The 14,127-nt window shown below is 28.7% G+C and overlaps 1 pseudogene; it reads right to left on the bottom strand.

The window, feature by feature from the left end:
* The window catches only part of LOC149544581 (disease resistance protein RPS4B-like), a 137,607-nt pseudogene that overhangs the window by 44,745 nt on the left and 78,735 nt on the right, over positions 1-14,127 (bottom strand).

The raw sequence follows: 14,127 nt of genomic DNA, 5'->3' as shown, positions 1-14,127 counted from the left end.
AATTTTAAATCTTAATACTTAGAGCAGATCTAGCATAAATGTATAAAGGTATGAACTAAATAATAAATATTTTTATTTAAACTAGCACTTACCTCATAGGTGGTGCAGGGAATAGTTGATGGGCAATTTTGTATATGTTTTAAGTTAACTATCTATATGTCAAACTTTGTGAAATTGAATAGATTATTTAGGTAATTTACTATGTCCATCATTTGCCCCAATCAAAGAGTTTTCTTAGTTCTTCTAATGATGGCATGGAAAATAGAGTTACCCAATAGATAGGTTTCTCTACCACAAATTCTTCTCATGGCAGATGGACCTAATAACTCAAGAAACAAGAAAAGGAAAATTATCTCAACCCACTCTACTAGTGAAAATTCTAGAGAAATCACCATAACCAAATTTATAAGGAGCATCAAGTCCATTCTTTATTTGAATAATTAATAAATTAGATGTATAAGATATGATTGTTAAGAAAATGTCTTGATTTTTCTTTTATTATTTTAATTAGTATGGTTTTTGAAGTATAATAAACATCATTTTTATTTAAAAAATCACATCTCTTAAAATAATAATGATGTTGGTGAGAGGATTGAGTAGTCTATAAGCATAATGGATTATGTGGAAGAGAAAAACCTCCAATTATATCAAATACAAACACAATACATAATCTAGTAATCAAATAAGGCATGCTACCTCCACTTATTCTTGAGATACTAACTAAACTTAATTATTTCATAACATATAAGTCATATGCTAACCTAAATAACTGAATAATAATATGTTAAAAACATAATGTTTATCCATAACATATGTATGCTTTATGATAAATGGTGTAGCACACTCACTCTTAGAGAACTATCATCTTTAGCTAATCAAGTATGAATTGTTCTAAATAAGCTCTTCATCCTCCCATGTGGCATCTTCAACTAGTGAATAATTCCACTAAATGAGATATTTGTTTGTTTGAAAAATGGACTCTAGTTCTAATATGATTCTTCCTTCTTCATCTAGCTTTGCTAATTCTAATCAACACAATCTAGATACTTATTTTATATTTATTTATTACTAACAAATGCCATCTATGGTAGGTATCCTTTTCAATCCAAAAATTCTAGTTTGATTCCCTCCTCTTTCAACAATCAATTCCTTATATCTTTGAATTTATTTTGGTTAAGTGCTAAGTTTTAATATTATAGAGTTTCATTTATCTTGTTATATATATTTGAATGTGTGAGAACAATTCATACCCTATTCATGTTGGTTAAAGTAAGTCTATGCCAATGGAAATACATCAAGTACAAATTAAAGAAATGTTATTTTGGGTTAAAATGGTTTAAAACTTCATCCATAATTTCTACATCATGGTGATGACTAAAAATAATAAATAATAAGTCATCTATTGAGTGCTTAATCAAATCAATATGAAGTATGTGATCCTTCATGAGGGATACATCACTCGCAACTTCACAATGAGCATGCATAAAAAATGTCATCTTATTTAATTCTCAATATTTTTCAAAAGCTTTCATGTATGCCAAATTAATTGCATTCTTGTAATTCCTACTGTATTTGTTAAATTGACTCCCCATGTCATGTTTTAAAATCAAATAGTAATAGTTTACACATATAGAAGTTATTTTAACTACATTTATTAATAACATTCTTATGTATTTTGTAATAATTGATTTTTTCCCTTCAACATAACCTTATACATACATCATAAAGTCATAAGAAAATTAAATCCTTATGCAATTATCATATTATTGTATTATTATTTTTATCTATCTAAATTTGGTAATTAAATGTTTTGTTGTAAATTGATGCACATGCTAAATTAGGGGAGGTATAACAATAAATATCACATACTTCACTTTTAGTCCTTCGCATTGAGAGAACAATTGATCTAATCATATGAAATAATAATTTGATTGCACAATCCAATCTAGATGTCATATTCAAAACCATTGAAACTAAATTTTAAAAAATCATTTTCATCTCAACCATGTGTCCATATTTCCATTATTGACCATGTCCACAACATTGACAATTCTATTTTTTCAATTTTTCATTTCTAACTTTATTCATATTTATCTTTTTCATTCACCTTAAATGCCCAAGAGGTCATAAGTAGTTTTAAAAAATAAAAAAATTCCAATATATATAACAATGAAGGCAAGAAATAATAGCAAGCAAAAAGAGAAAATTAGGAATCACAATCTTGTACCTATAAATTATAGATTCTCAAATACTACACTTATTCAAGTAAGAAATTTCTACACATTTTAAAAGATTCTTTATTTAATATTTAAAATATTTTAGAAGGACTAACCAATAATAATGAAATTTTTGAATTTTTCTTTAAATCTCAATACAAATACAAATCCCCCATAGGTTCTTAAAACATCATTATATTTAGTTATTTAAAATATGACAAGTGGTGGAAGACAATACTTAAACTAAAATACGGTTGCACCAAAAATGTCATTTCAAAAATTGAAAAGCGATGTATGATAATTTCTATATTAAGTTCGCTTTGTAGATAGATTTTTTCAGCATAAAAGAGTTCAAGCCTAGCATCATAGTTATCAAGCATCATTTGAATCCCTCACATTAATTAGCCGATAGGCTATTATAGGTGGAGATTTCATTTGAAACCTGTCCAACCCTTGAAAGAGATAACTGATTTTGTAGGTGGTTTACAATACAGATTGATTTGTGAATTGCGCATCTTTCAATAAATGCAATAGCATGCAAAATCAAGTGCATATCGTATCACAATTAGATTTACCAATTTGAATATATTTAAGCAATTCGATGGGAGAGATTTGTCCATTTTAATAGATTCTGAGTCCACCACGAGATCATAACACTGCAGGGGTTCTAAGCTGGAATGCACAAGCCCTCCTCATAATCTTAGAACCAACATTTTCTTTCTAGTGATGTTCATGTGAGGTAGGGACCCTGGGGGAGCTGTTGATGTAGGAAGGAAAGCTCTCATAGGTCATCTCTCATGTCTGACATGGACCATGACCCATTTGTAGAAGTCCACAACGACATACAACACCATACGGCTGATATCATCGGTGAATGGCGAAGATCGCATAGGCATTATTAGACTGCAATCACTGGAACTACTCACTGTGTATAACTATGAGATTTTTTAGATCTCTCTTCGGGGCTTGTTCAGATATTTTTTTAGAAAAACGTAGCTTCTCAACCTTGTAATTCTTTTTGCTCAATCGATGATTTATTTTGCCGTCCAAATTGAGATTCTCTTATATGGTGTTTACATATGTCTCTTCGGTTGTCATAAAGATTACTATTTTTTAAAATTCTTGTAGCATATTTTCAACTCTTGGCCTCTTCTGGATTTAGAATTTCCTCATTTTTCTGAGGTGAATTCAAAAGAGAAGTCAGATTCTCTATCTAGATGAGTAGTTGTGTATCAGTGTGTCATTGATGTCCAAAACTAGGGTGTCCTTGTTCATTTCTAGATCTGTGGCCGCCATTGGAGGCAATGCAAAAGTTTTATGTTTGGAAACCAAATGAACAATTTCTTGTGTTGAATCATTAACTGCTTCATTGACAATCTCTTGTGTTGACACAAGTGTTGTATCAACAATTATTTGTGCTGAATCAAACTCCAATTCCATTTCTATGCAATCAACCTGAAATTATTGGTTGTATTGAGAATGATTTTAATGTATATGTTGCTGGCGACATTGATATTTGAGATTAGAATATATATTGTGGTCGACATTCTACATAAATTTAGAATATAAAACTTTGGTGGAATAGATAATGATTTTACTCCATAGACAGTTAGTGTACACAAATCTTGTTGGCAGTCTTAAGAATAAATCCACTGTGTATGTTGTCCATAGTTTTGTTCAAAACTAAATTTAGTACAAGGATATTCACATTAAATTTCTAGCATATATTGTTGGTGGTAATGAATAGCTTTATAATCTATGTTTTCGGTGGTAAATGACTTGTATATATGTATTGTTTTTGGTGTTTTTTATAAGGAGTTTACGATATATATTGAAAATGAATTATCCAGCTTGGCACACACCATTTTCTCATATGATTATCTCTTCATCTGTCTTCTATTGTTAAGCATTATAATAGATAATATACTAATCCATATATAGCGTATTTGTACATGATTAGTATATTCTAATTTTTTTTAACTAGTTAAAAATGTAAACAAATTATCAAATTTTAAAATATTTTATAAATTAATAAATTGATTTAAAAGTTTAAAGGTAACAATAAAGTTTATAATTAAAATTAAAAAATATAAGCAATAGCTTTTATCTAGTGATTAACTTTTTCAATTTGAGTTAATTAAAATTTAATATTATTTGCAATAATATTTAGTCAAGTTTTGAGTCTTATTTTATGTTCATGTGGTAACTTTAGTGCATTTTTAATAGGCAAAGTGGGCAAAGCCACATATATTAGTAGGTGAGAGTGGTAATTTCAATGCTTTTTGAAATTTTACCTTATTTTCCCTCACTTTCACACACTCTTTTTGCCTCTTTTGATTATTTAACATCCCCTTCTTGAGGTGTAACTAATCATTTCCTTCTTTTAAAATATGGGCATTCGTTGCATGTTAATATTTTATATATATAAAAATATTGATTCAATTTTATTACTTCCAATAACTTTAAATATTTGGACAAAAAATATGACACCTGCTCTAGTATGAACCATTGCACCAAAACTTCGAGGTGTTAGTGAAGGTCGCCCACTAGGATCATAACATCCCACTACGCTCCACAGTCTAGACTTTGGGCTAGATGTGTGTCCATATGGTGGGCCCTCCCTTGGTTGTATGAGCACCAGACAAACACTACAATTTTGGTGTTGCCACCTGCCTGAAACTCAAACCTAGATGGAGGCTCTGATACCACATGGTATGAACCATTGCACCAAAACCCTGAGGTGCTAGTGAAGGCTACCTACCAGGATCATAACATGCTTAGATTTCCTTCCCATGGTGTGTAGAGAAGAATATAATCATAGTTGTTAATGTCATGGTTCAAGGCTAAAATTAACTAATGCGGTGTAGAATTTTCAGCAGAAATCTAGCTAAGAAAATGAATAATAAAATAATGGAATTTGTAGAACAAAAGAAGTAGTTCAAGAAAATTTCATCTTTGATATGCAATAATTACAATAGGAATGGAAGCATTATTTATATAATAGTAAGCGGTTGATTAAAACAAAAAAATTGGTCAACAACATGAAGCTATAAATAGCTATCTAGTTATAATTATTGCATGAGTACATGAATCCTTTGATTACACAAATCAAATTGTTATTATCCTCAGTCTTATGATATTATTGTAGACACTTAAAATCGTCCCAAACACTATATTAATTCATTTAATATTTCCTTTGACATTATAGTTAATTATTTACTAATTAATTATATTTTTCATATTCTTCTAATTATTTTATTAAATAGGTTCACTTTCCTAATGCATTTAAATTTAATTTAAATACTTCCATCCCTAATGTATTAAATTTATTTAATGCATGATGCTCCATAAATCCCCTTCTAAATAAATTCTTATTTATTTAATTCCCTCCATTCCATTAAATTATCTAAACTTATGATTAAATAAAATCCTATTTAATTTAGTCTTAAACCTATCCCAAAACCTAGTCTACACCCATCACTTTCATCCTTCTAAGCCTACCCACTACTTAATCCCTCTTATTTATCCTAAACAGCTTGCTAAACCCTTTTTAGTTCCTAAGTGTGTGCTCACACATGTGTGAGGAATCTTCACACCTCTCACACCTTCCACACTTCTTACACCTTTGTCCCTCACTCCTTCCTTCATGTTTGCTCATACATGTGTGAGCCAAATTTGAATGTTGACCTTTGCATGACTTGTCTCCATGCCTCCCTTGTGGCACCTATGTGAATGCCACATAGATGCCCCCTCACCAAGGCCTCTCTCAAGTCTATAAATAGATCCCTTGTCTCAAGCATTTTCTATCTCTCTCATTTTTCATTATTATCATGCTAGTTTGTTGTTAGAGCTCTTTAGTGATTTTGTGACTTGCATATTTGCTACTAACCTTTGTTAGTTGTTAGATTTCTTGCATCTCATGTTGGATTTTTATTATTAGTTTAGTTCTTTGCATTTTCCATCTCACATCCTAGAATCCTTTGAGGATTGGCTCACTCATAGCCATTTCTTGAAGGTTTCTCCACTCATTTAGTCATAGGATCATATCTTTTTATGTTGAATTTTTATCAAGAAATTCCATAGTTGTTTTTTGGGAGAGCACACCCACATCCCTCCAATTTAAAGCACACCAACAAGGCCTCTCATGGGTGCCTTTGTTGAGCTAATTTGAGGTTGCATGAGAACTTTTCTTTTTTGTTGCATTGAGTTGCAAAACTCAAGCATAGTTTTGTTGTATTTTGCTTAGCTTTGAATATTTGATACATGTATGCAGCTAACATTTTCTTTTTTTAGGATTGCTCCCGACAGGTTAGGTGTTCATGTATACAATTGCATGCAAACAATCATGCATTGTTTAAACTGAAAGTAAAATAGGGGATCATTATCAATAGATCACAAATAAGAAATGAGATGGATGGAGTTAACAAGAGTGACATCAATGTTAAAACATGGACTAAGAGCCCCTCTTAGGTATAGCTAAGGATATTAAAAAACTATTTTCCTAGTGTTGAATCAAGGGACTCCTCTAAAACCAAGATGAAGACTAGGAACAATTTGTAGGAGTACCCCTAACAAGACTACTTCAACAATAAATAAATAAATAGCAACTAAAGGTAAAATATCTATCATTCAAAGATACAAAAGATAATACTCTATGCAAACCCCCTCAAACAATGAATAAATGCCAAATAGATATGATGCATATGACACATGAATCTATAAGAATGACCCCAACAACACTACTCAACCATTCAAGAACAAAAATATAGTTGAAAATATGTGTCACTTGTTTATAAACATGATCATTTGTAGATGCAAAATATGATCAACACAAATAGGAAAAAATAGCTCAAAAGAGATGCATTAAATTTTCACTAACATGGTGTCACTAAAGAGAAAAAGAAGGTAAGGCCCGTGTCGCAAGAGTGTGGCCTTGGCTTGTTTGTGGTGAAGAAGATTCAAGGGCTGAAATTTAATATTGTTGCATAGCCTTCTCCAAGGCCTCTAGTCTCATCCAACATCTATTGACTACATGCACCACCTTATCATAAAAGTTGCAAGGCTTGCCTAGATTCTTTTATGTCTTGGATTTCTGATTAAATTTTGATTTTTCTTCTCACTTGTATGCACAACAAGAGCATGAGTTTTGGAAATTTTTTAAGTACCCATCTTTATGAGCTTATCTTTCTCATGTATCAAAGACTCAATGAAAGCTTCAAGAGTGGACATCTTCCAACTTTTTCATATTGTAATCCTGATTGTGTGAAAATACAAAATAACAAGGATTAATTTGCTTTCTTGTGTGGATTTGTCAATTTTGCATTCTCTTAGCTAAAGTAATAAAGCCTTAAAATTTGTGAAGAAGTCCTAAATATTTTCAAAAATACTTGGATTTAATGAGTCAAGCTCATTTTCAAGGATGTAGACTTGCATCTCACCTTGTTTCCTAAAAAGAACCTCTAACATAGTCCAAACCTACTTTGGAGTCGTCCATGTTTCGACATGAAACAAAATTTTTGGAGACATGGATAAAATTAAAAGACCAAAATCCTCATCCATGCACTTGAAGTATTTAGACTTTTCAACTATTGATTTATGTTCACCTTTGCACCATGACTATTTGATACAACACTTTTACTTATAAGTTGAAGTAGAATCTTGGGCTTTCATTTGAAATAGTTGTATGAAGTCAAAAAACCAAAGGCTTGAAATTCCATTCGATATAACAAATCTGATCTTCAATACCTACAAAATGGTAAATACTCTCTTTCCTAGATCCTAAGCTTTGATACCATGTAGAAGCTTTAGCATAGATCTAGCTAAGAAAAAGACTAAAGAAGAACATAATTCAAGTAGAACAAAACATATAGTAGTTTAAGAATAAAATTTCATCTATGATATTCAATAATTATAATATGCATAGAAGATTTATTTATAAAATAGTAAACCACTAATTAAAATAAGAAATTTGTTGAATAACATACAACTAAGAATAGATATCTAAGTTAGACTTATTGTTTAATGGTTTGAATAGTTTGCTTTGTAGGAAAAATACTTACTACTTTTTAACTATCTTACTAGTTTTTAAGTATCTTTGTTTTTTGTTTTCTTCTTTTACATTTCTTTTAGTTTTATAATAGATGTAAATGAATTTAAGAGCAATTAAACTTAACTATTTTAAATGAGTTAATTAGTTTTTAAAGTCTTTAAGCCTGCTTTCATTTTAATTAAAAATATCTAAGAAACAAAAATGTGTAGGCAACCATCTTATAGACTTGCACCTTTTTTCACTATGGGCGTACCCCTTGCTCCTTAAGGTGCAAGTGCAAGTACTAAAATAAATTTTATAATTTGGCATTATCATCTAAATTTTTTTTGTTATATTCTTTAGCTCAAGATAAAGAAACCCATAAGTGTTGCCAAGAAGATCATGAAAAGACATAGTTAATAATTTGGTATTACAAATTTAGCAAGTTAGTCTCAACTAATTTTGGCTAGGGCACTCCAAACAAATTTTATTAATTTGTATAATATTGTCCTTTATATATTTATGAATGATGATTTAAGGGGTTTCTTTAGATGAGCGTGGAAATGATTATTTGACTTCATACTACTTATACATTTTTAAATATTCCTAAAGAGATTGAAGATAAATTCCACTTAAAATATTATTATGTTTCTCATGGTTAAATATATTTTTCTAGACTTTACTATTGAAATTGAAAGAAAATTTGTATAGGCAAGAGCCTACAATGCATCGGTAAATTGTGAGCCTCTCATTGGGGAGGTCTTGGTTTCAAATCTACTCAAGATTAGCACATAATAATAATTAATCTAACAATATAAATAATAATGAATGATAAATAATCTAGGCTTCGGCTGATTACCTATCAAAAAAAAAAATTGTACATATTATTTACATTTATTAGGTTGAATTTTGTAGAAAGTTAAAATAAAATTTATTAGGAAGAATATTTAAGAAAAATTTGCCATTGCACAATGGTCAAAAGGGGGATTCAAACTAATTGTGATGAAGAGAAGGGCAAGGACATTGTAGGTACATAACTTTATTAAGATATTATTGATTTATAAAAATACAATTTAAATATAAAATAGAGTGAAAATCAATTTAGAAAGAAAAAATATTAAACATTATTTACATTTATTAGGTTGAGTTTTGTAGAAAGTTAAAATCAAATTTATAAGGAAGAATATTTAAGAAAAAATTGTCATTGCATAATGGTCAAGAAGGGGATTCAAACTAATTGTGATGAAGAGAAGGGCAAGGACATTGCAGGTACATAACTTTATTAAGATATTATTGATTTATAAAAATACAATTTAAATATAAAAATAGAGTGAAAATCAATTTAGAAAGAAAAACTATTAAACAAAGATGATTTGAAAAGAGCTGTAAAGAAGTGCCATGAAATGACTTTGTACTTGTCTCTTAGTATAATTTAATTACATATTTATAATAAGATTTAAATATATTAAGTTTAAATTGTTTTAAAAATTGTAATAATAATATAATAGTATTTTGAAATTAAAAAATGAAAATGTAGATTTATTTTAATAAGTTAACTCTAATGATAATTACTTAAATAGATATTAATTATAATGATAGTGTTGTAATATATGATTTCATTATATATATTCAATAATGGAAATTAACACTATCCATAAATGTTGGCTAAAAATTTAGAGGGATATAGTGCTTTGGAGAAATTTGTGCATAAGACCCCAAAGTTTTTAGCTAGTCAAGTAGATCTTAATTAATTTCATTGATTTATGACTGTAAGAAACATGCATGTCTACTATTAAAATAAAATAAAATTAATTATATAATATTATCTAAAATTAATTGATTTTGATTGGTAGATACTAGAAATTTTAATTAGTAATTAAGAGAAAGCAATTACAATAGTACAATGCTTACCAAAAGTACTAAAAAGAATGCACATTCAATAAGTTAAGAAGAAAAAAATTAACATATTTATATTAATATAAAAAAGTGACAAGTGTGTGTGTGTGTGTGTGTGTGTGTGTGTGTGTTGTTTAAGAGAAAATACCAATAGGATTATATAAATGAAAGAAAAGTCAAACCATTAGGATGATGACACAAGTGAAGAAAGTGAGATAATGCACTAAAGACAAAACAAAGTCAATTTTTTCTTTTTCCAAATTTGTTGTTGTTTTTTACTACAAACTATGTAGATCATGAAGATCAAATGCTGAAATTTTCAAAAAAAAACATGATGTTTTCAATTTTTTGAAAATTGGTCAACTATAGAATTTGGATGGAGGATAGCCAAGTCCTTAAAAAAAATATAAGAAATAAATGAATGAATTCCAACAAAGGAAACTAATGGTAAATCTTCAAAATAAGACTAAAAAAAGTAAACACAAGTTTGACTTGGAGCAAACAAATAAATACAAATAATTTTAACATATGGTTAAAACTTCAAACTTCAAACTTCGTTCAAGGGAATTCTTTTGTCTGGGATGAATTAATTTTTCTTTGTTACTAGAAACCTTGTATGTCTGTATGTTAAATAATTTTTTCTAATTGACCGAAAAAAAATACGATTCTTCAGAGTAAAGATCTCCGAGTCTTTTAGCTTTAATTTTAGTGCATTCAAGCAGTCTGCTTCTATGACAAAGCTTTTTCTAGATTCTACCCATGTTAAATATCAGTTCATCCATTTTAAATATTGGTTTCTAAATCGTCTTCATGGTGGCCTTCGCTGATTGGTAGTTTGCTCGCTTCTGATTTCCTTGCAAGTTTGAACCCTCCATCAAAATATGAGCGTACTACTTTCATCTATTTTTATTATATAAATATTTTATTATTAAGAAAAGATCACGATTGGTTCATTTGTGTATTACTAGTAGTGATTTATAAATTACTATTGGAGATGTGTGAAGCACTACTGGATATTTTGTCAACTACTGTTAGTAATTGAATGAACAATTGGGAGTCAAGTATAGGTGAACACTTTTAGACCCTTTCTGGCATAACAGTCTCTTGTAGAGTGCATCATTATTAGTAAGAAGCTGAAACCTCAGCTTTAACTGATTAAATTGCATACAAGAATAAAACAAAAAAATCAATAATCTCTCACATCATTTGATAACACAATTGAAAAAAAAGTTAATAGCCACTACTGAATATCTTTGCCTAATAAAACATAAGCATACTCCTAAAAATATTATTTCCTACATCATAAATACCACGCTAGTTAATTTTTTTTATTGACAAGCTGGATCTGGACATGTTTGTCAATATCATTTCTCTCTTCCTTTTCTTCACCGAAGAAGTAATCCTTATAACTTAAACTAGTGGACTGCTGGAACATATTTCCAGTAGGTATATATCGATAATCAGAACTCCATTAAAATATAATATAATTTATCCCACTGCAATTACACAGTGTTGTAAAGGATAGTAAAAAAGGTGTATAAAATACACAAACGTTTGTAGAATAAACTACTAATTACATACCTCTGATAGTGGTAATTAGTTCCTTCATTTTTGAGTTGAAGCTGCATTCATTACATTGAGAGGCGTTCTATACAATCATAGCACAAATACCCAGCATGAGAATATGCCAAAAAAGATTCTCTGTCAATAAAAAAGAATTCTTGAAATAATAGCTGGTCGAAATAATAGAAAGCCAAATGGAGGCCGAAATAATATGCCCGAAATAATAGGGCCCAAAAAAGTAGGGCCTGAAAAAGTAAGTCCCGAAAAAATAGGGACAAAAAACAGGGCCCGAAAAAACAGGGCTCAAAAAAATAGGGGCGAAATAATTTCAATATGATTTTTTTTTGTTAAATATAATTTTGCATGCAGATTCATGCTTAGTTTTTGTGGGGAGTGGGGGAATTTGAAACAAATTCGTGGAATGTGAAGAGACGTCTATTGGGGGATATGAGGAGCCTCTCAGAAGTTATAAAACCAAGGCTCCTCATTTCATTTTCATTTTATATTTTTGCAGGAAGGAAGAGGTGGAGGTTATTGGAGGATTAGATTGGAGTTTTTGAATAGGAGTAGATTGAAGTTTTGGAGTAACATTTTTACAAGTGAGATTTTTATTTTTTATTTACATTTTCATTTAGATTTAGATGTAGATGTAAATTGAAATTCAAAATTAGTTATAATATTCTACTTTGATTTAGATTTCAATTTTAATTAATTTCATTTAGATTTAGAATTCTGTTCATAACTATTTAGGCTTGCATTTAATAGTTTAGTCTTGCATGTTTGATTTAGATTTAGATTTGTATTCAAAATCTATTTGATTTATATATTTTATAATACTTTTCATTTACATATTTTAAAAGTGCATGTTTCAAATTAGTTTTATATTTGCATGTTTCATATTAGTTTTAGATTTGCATATTTCAAAATAGTTTTGGTTTGCATGTTTTAGATTTGAATGTTTCACAATAGTTTTACATTTGCATGTTTCTAAGTATTTATATTTTCATGTTTCAAAGCATAATTTTATCATTAATCCGGATGAGAATGCCACCATATCAATACAATTTATATTTTATTAAAGTTAATGATTTATTTAAAGTAGACAAATCATATATTTAGTATATATTTTATCATTATTGAATTATAAAATAAAATAAAATTCTTGAAATAATAGCTAGCCAAAATAATATTAAGCCAAATGGAAGCCAAAATAATAGCACCTGAAAAAATAAGGCCAAAAAAATGGAACCCAAGAAAATAGGGCTAAAATAACTTAATTAAAATTTTAAATATAAAACATTTTCTTTTTGTTAAATATATTTTTGCATGCACATTCATGCTTATTTTTTGTGAGGGGTGGGGGAAGTTGAAACAAATTCGTGGAATGTCAAAAGAAATCTATTGGGGGATATGAGGGTTCTCTCATAAATTATAAAACAGATGCTCCTCATTTCATTTTCATTTTGTGTTTTTGCAGCGAGGAAGAGACAAAGATTATTGGAGCAATTAGAGTTTTTGAATAGGAGTATATTAAAGCCATATAGTTTAGCCTTGTATGTTTGATTTAGATTTAGGATTTAAAAAAAATTGATTTAGATATTTGATAATACATTTCTTTTGCAGACTTTTAATGTGCATGTTTCAATTTAGTTTTACATTTCCATGTTTTACATTAGTTTTAGATTTGCATATTTCAAAATACTTTTGATTTCCATGTTTTAGATTTGTATGTTTCATAATAGTTTTATATTTGCATGTTTCAAAATATTTATATTTTTAATGTTTCATAATTAAATTTAATCGTTGATGTGGACAAGAAGGTCACCTTATCAATAAAATTTGTATTTTATTAAAGTTAGTGATTAATTTAAAATAAACGAATCATATATTTAGTTTATATTTTGTCATTATTTAATTAGATTATATATGTGTTTTATTTAAAAAAAATTCATACTATATATAGATTTTTATTAATATTTATGTTTTTAATGTTTGAAAAGTGGAAGACAGTGCCACCATATTCCAAACATTACAATCTAACTATTTCATTTGAAATAGTTTTGATTTTTATTTGGGTTATTTTGAACATTATTCATTTGAAAGAATTTATGTTAACTATTAATACTTTTTTATTATGATTATTTCCATATGTTGATTTTTGTTTATAAGTTTGCAAGTTACTATTTGAGTTATGGATACCTCGAATAGAGAATCAAACATTATTGGATACTAGAGCCTAACTACTTCAATGATCTCAAATGATTTCTTCAAGATTGAGTTTGACAAATGCCTACAAATAATTAAAGAGGCACACACAACTATAATTAAAGTTGTAGAGAAGCAATATTTTCAATTGACTATGTTGAGGAAATGGAAGAAATGCATATGGAAGATGCATAAAAATTTCTATGTGACACATCTACA

This window comes from Cupressus sempervirens, chromosome 8 (genome assembly GCF_028749045.1).
Source record: "Cupressus sempervirens isolate cs-2001-9-10 chromosome 8, ASM2874904v1, whole genome shotgun sequence".
Classification (NCBI taxonomy): Eukaryota; Viridiplantae; Streptophyta; class Pinopsida; order Cupressales; family Cupressaceae; genus Cupressus; species Cupressus sempervirens.
The sequence above is the reverse complement of the archived record's forward strand: the minus strand, read 5'-3'. Positions and strand labels throughout refer to the sequence as shown.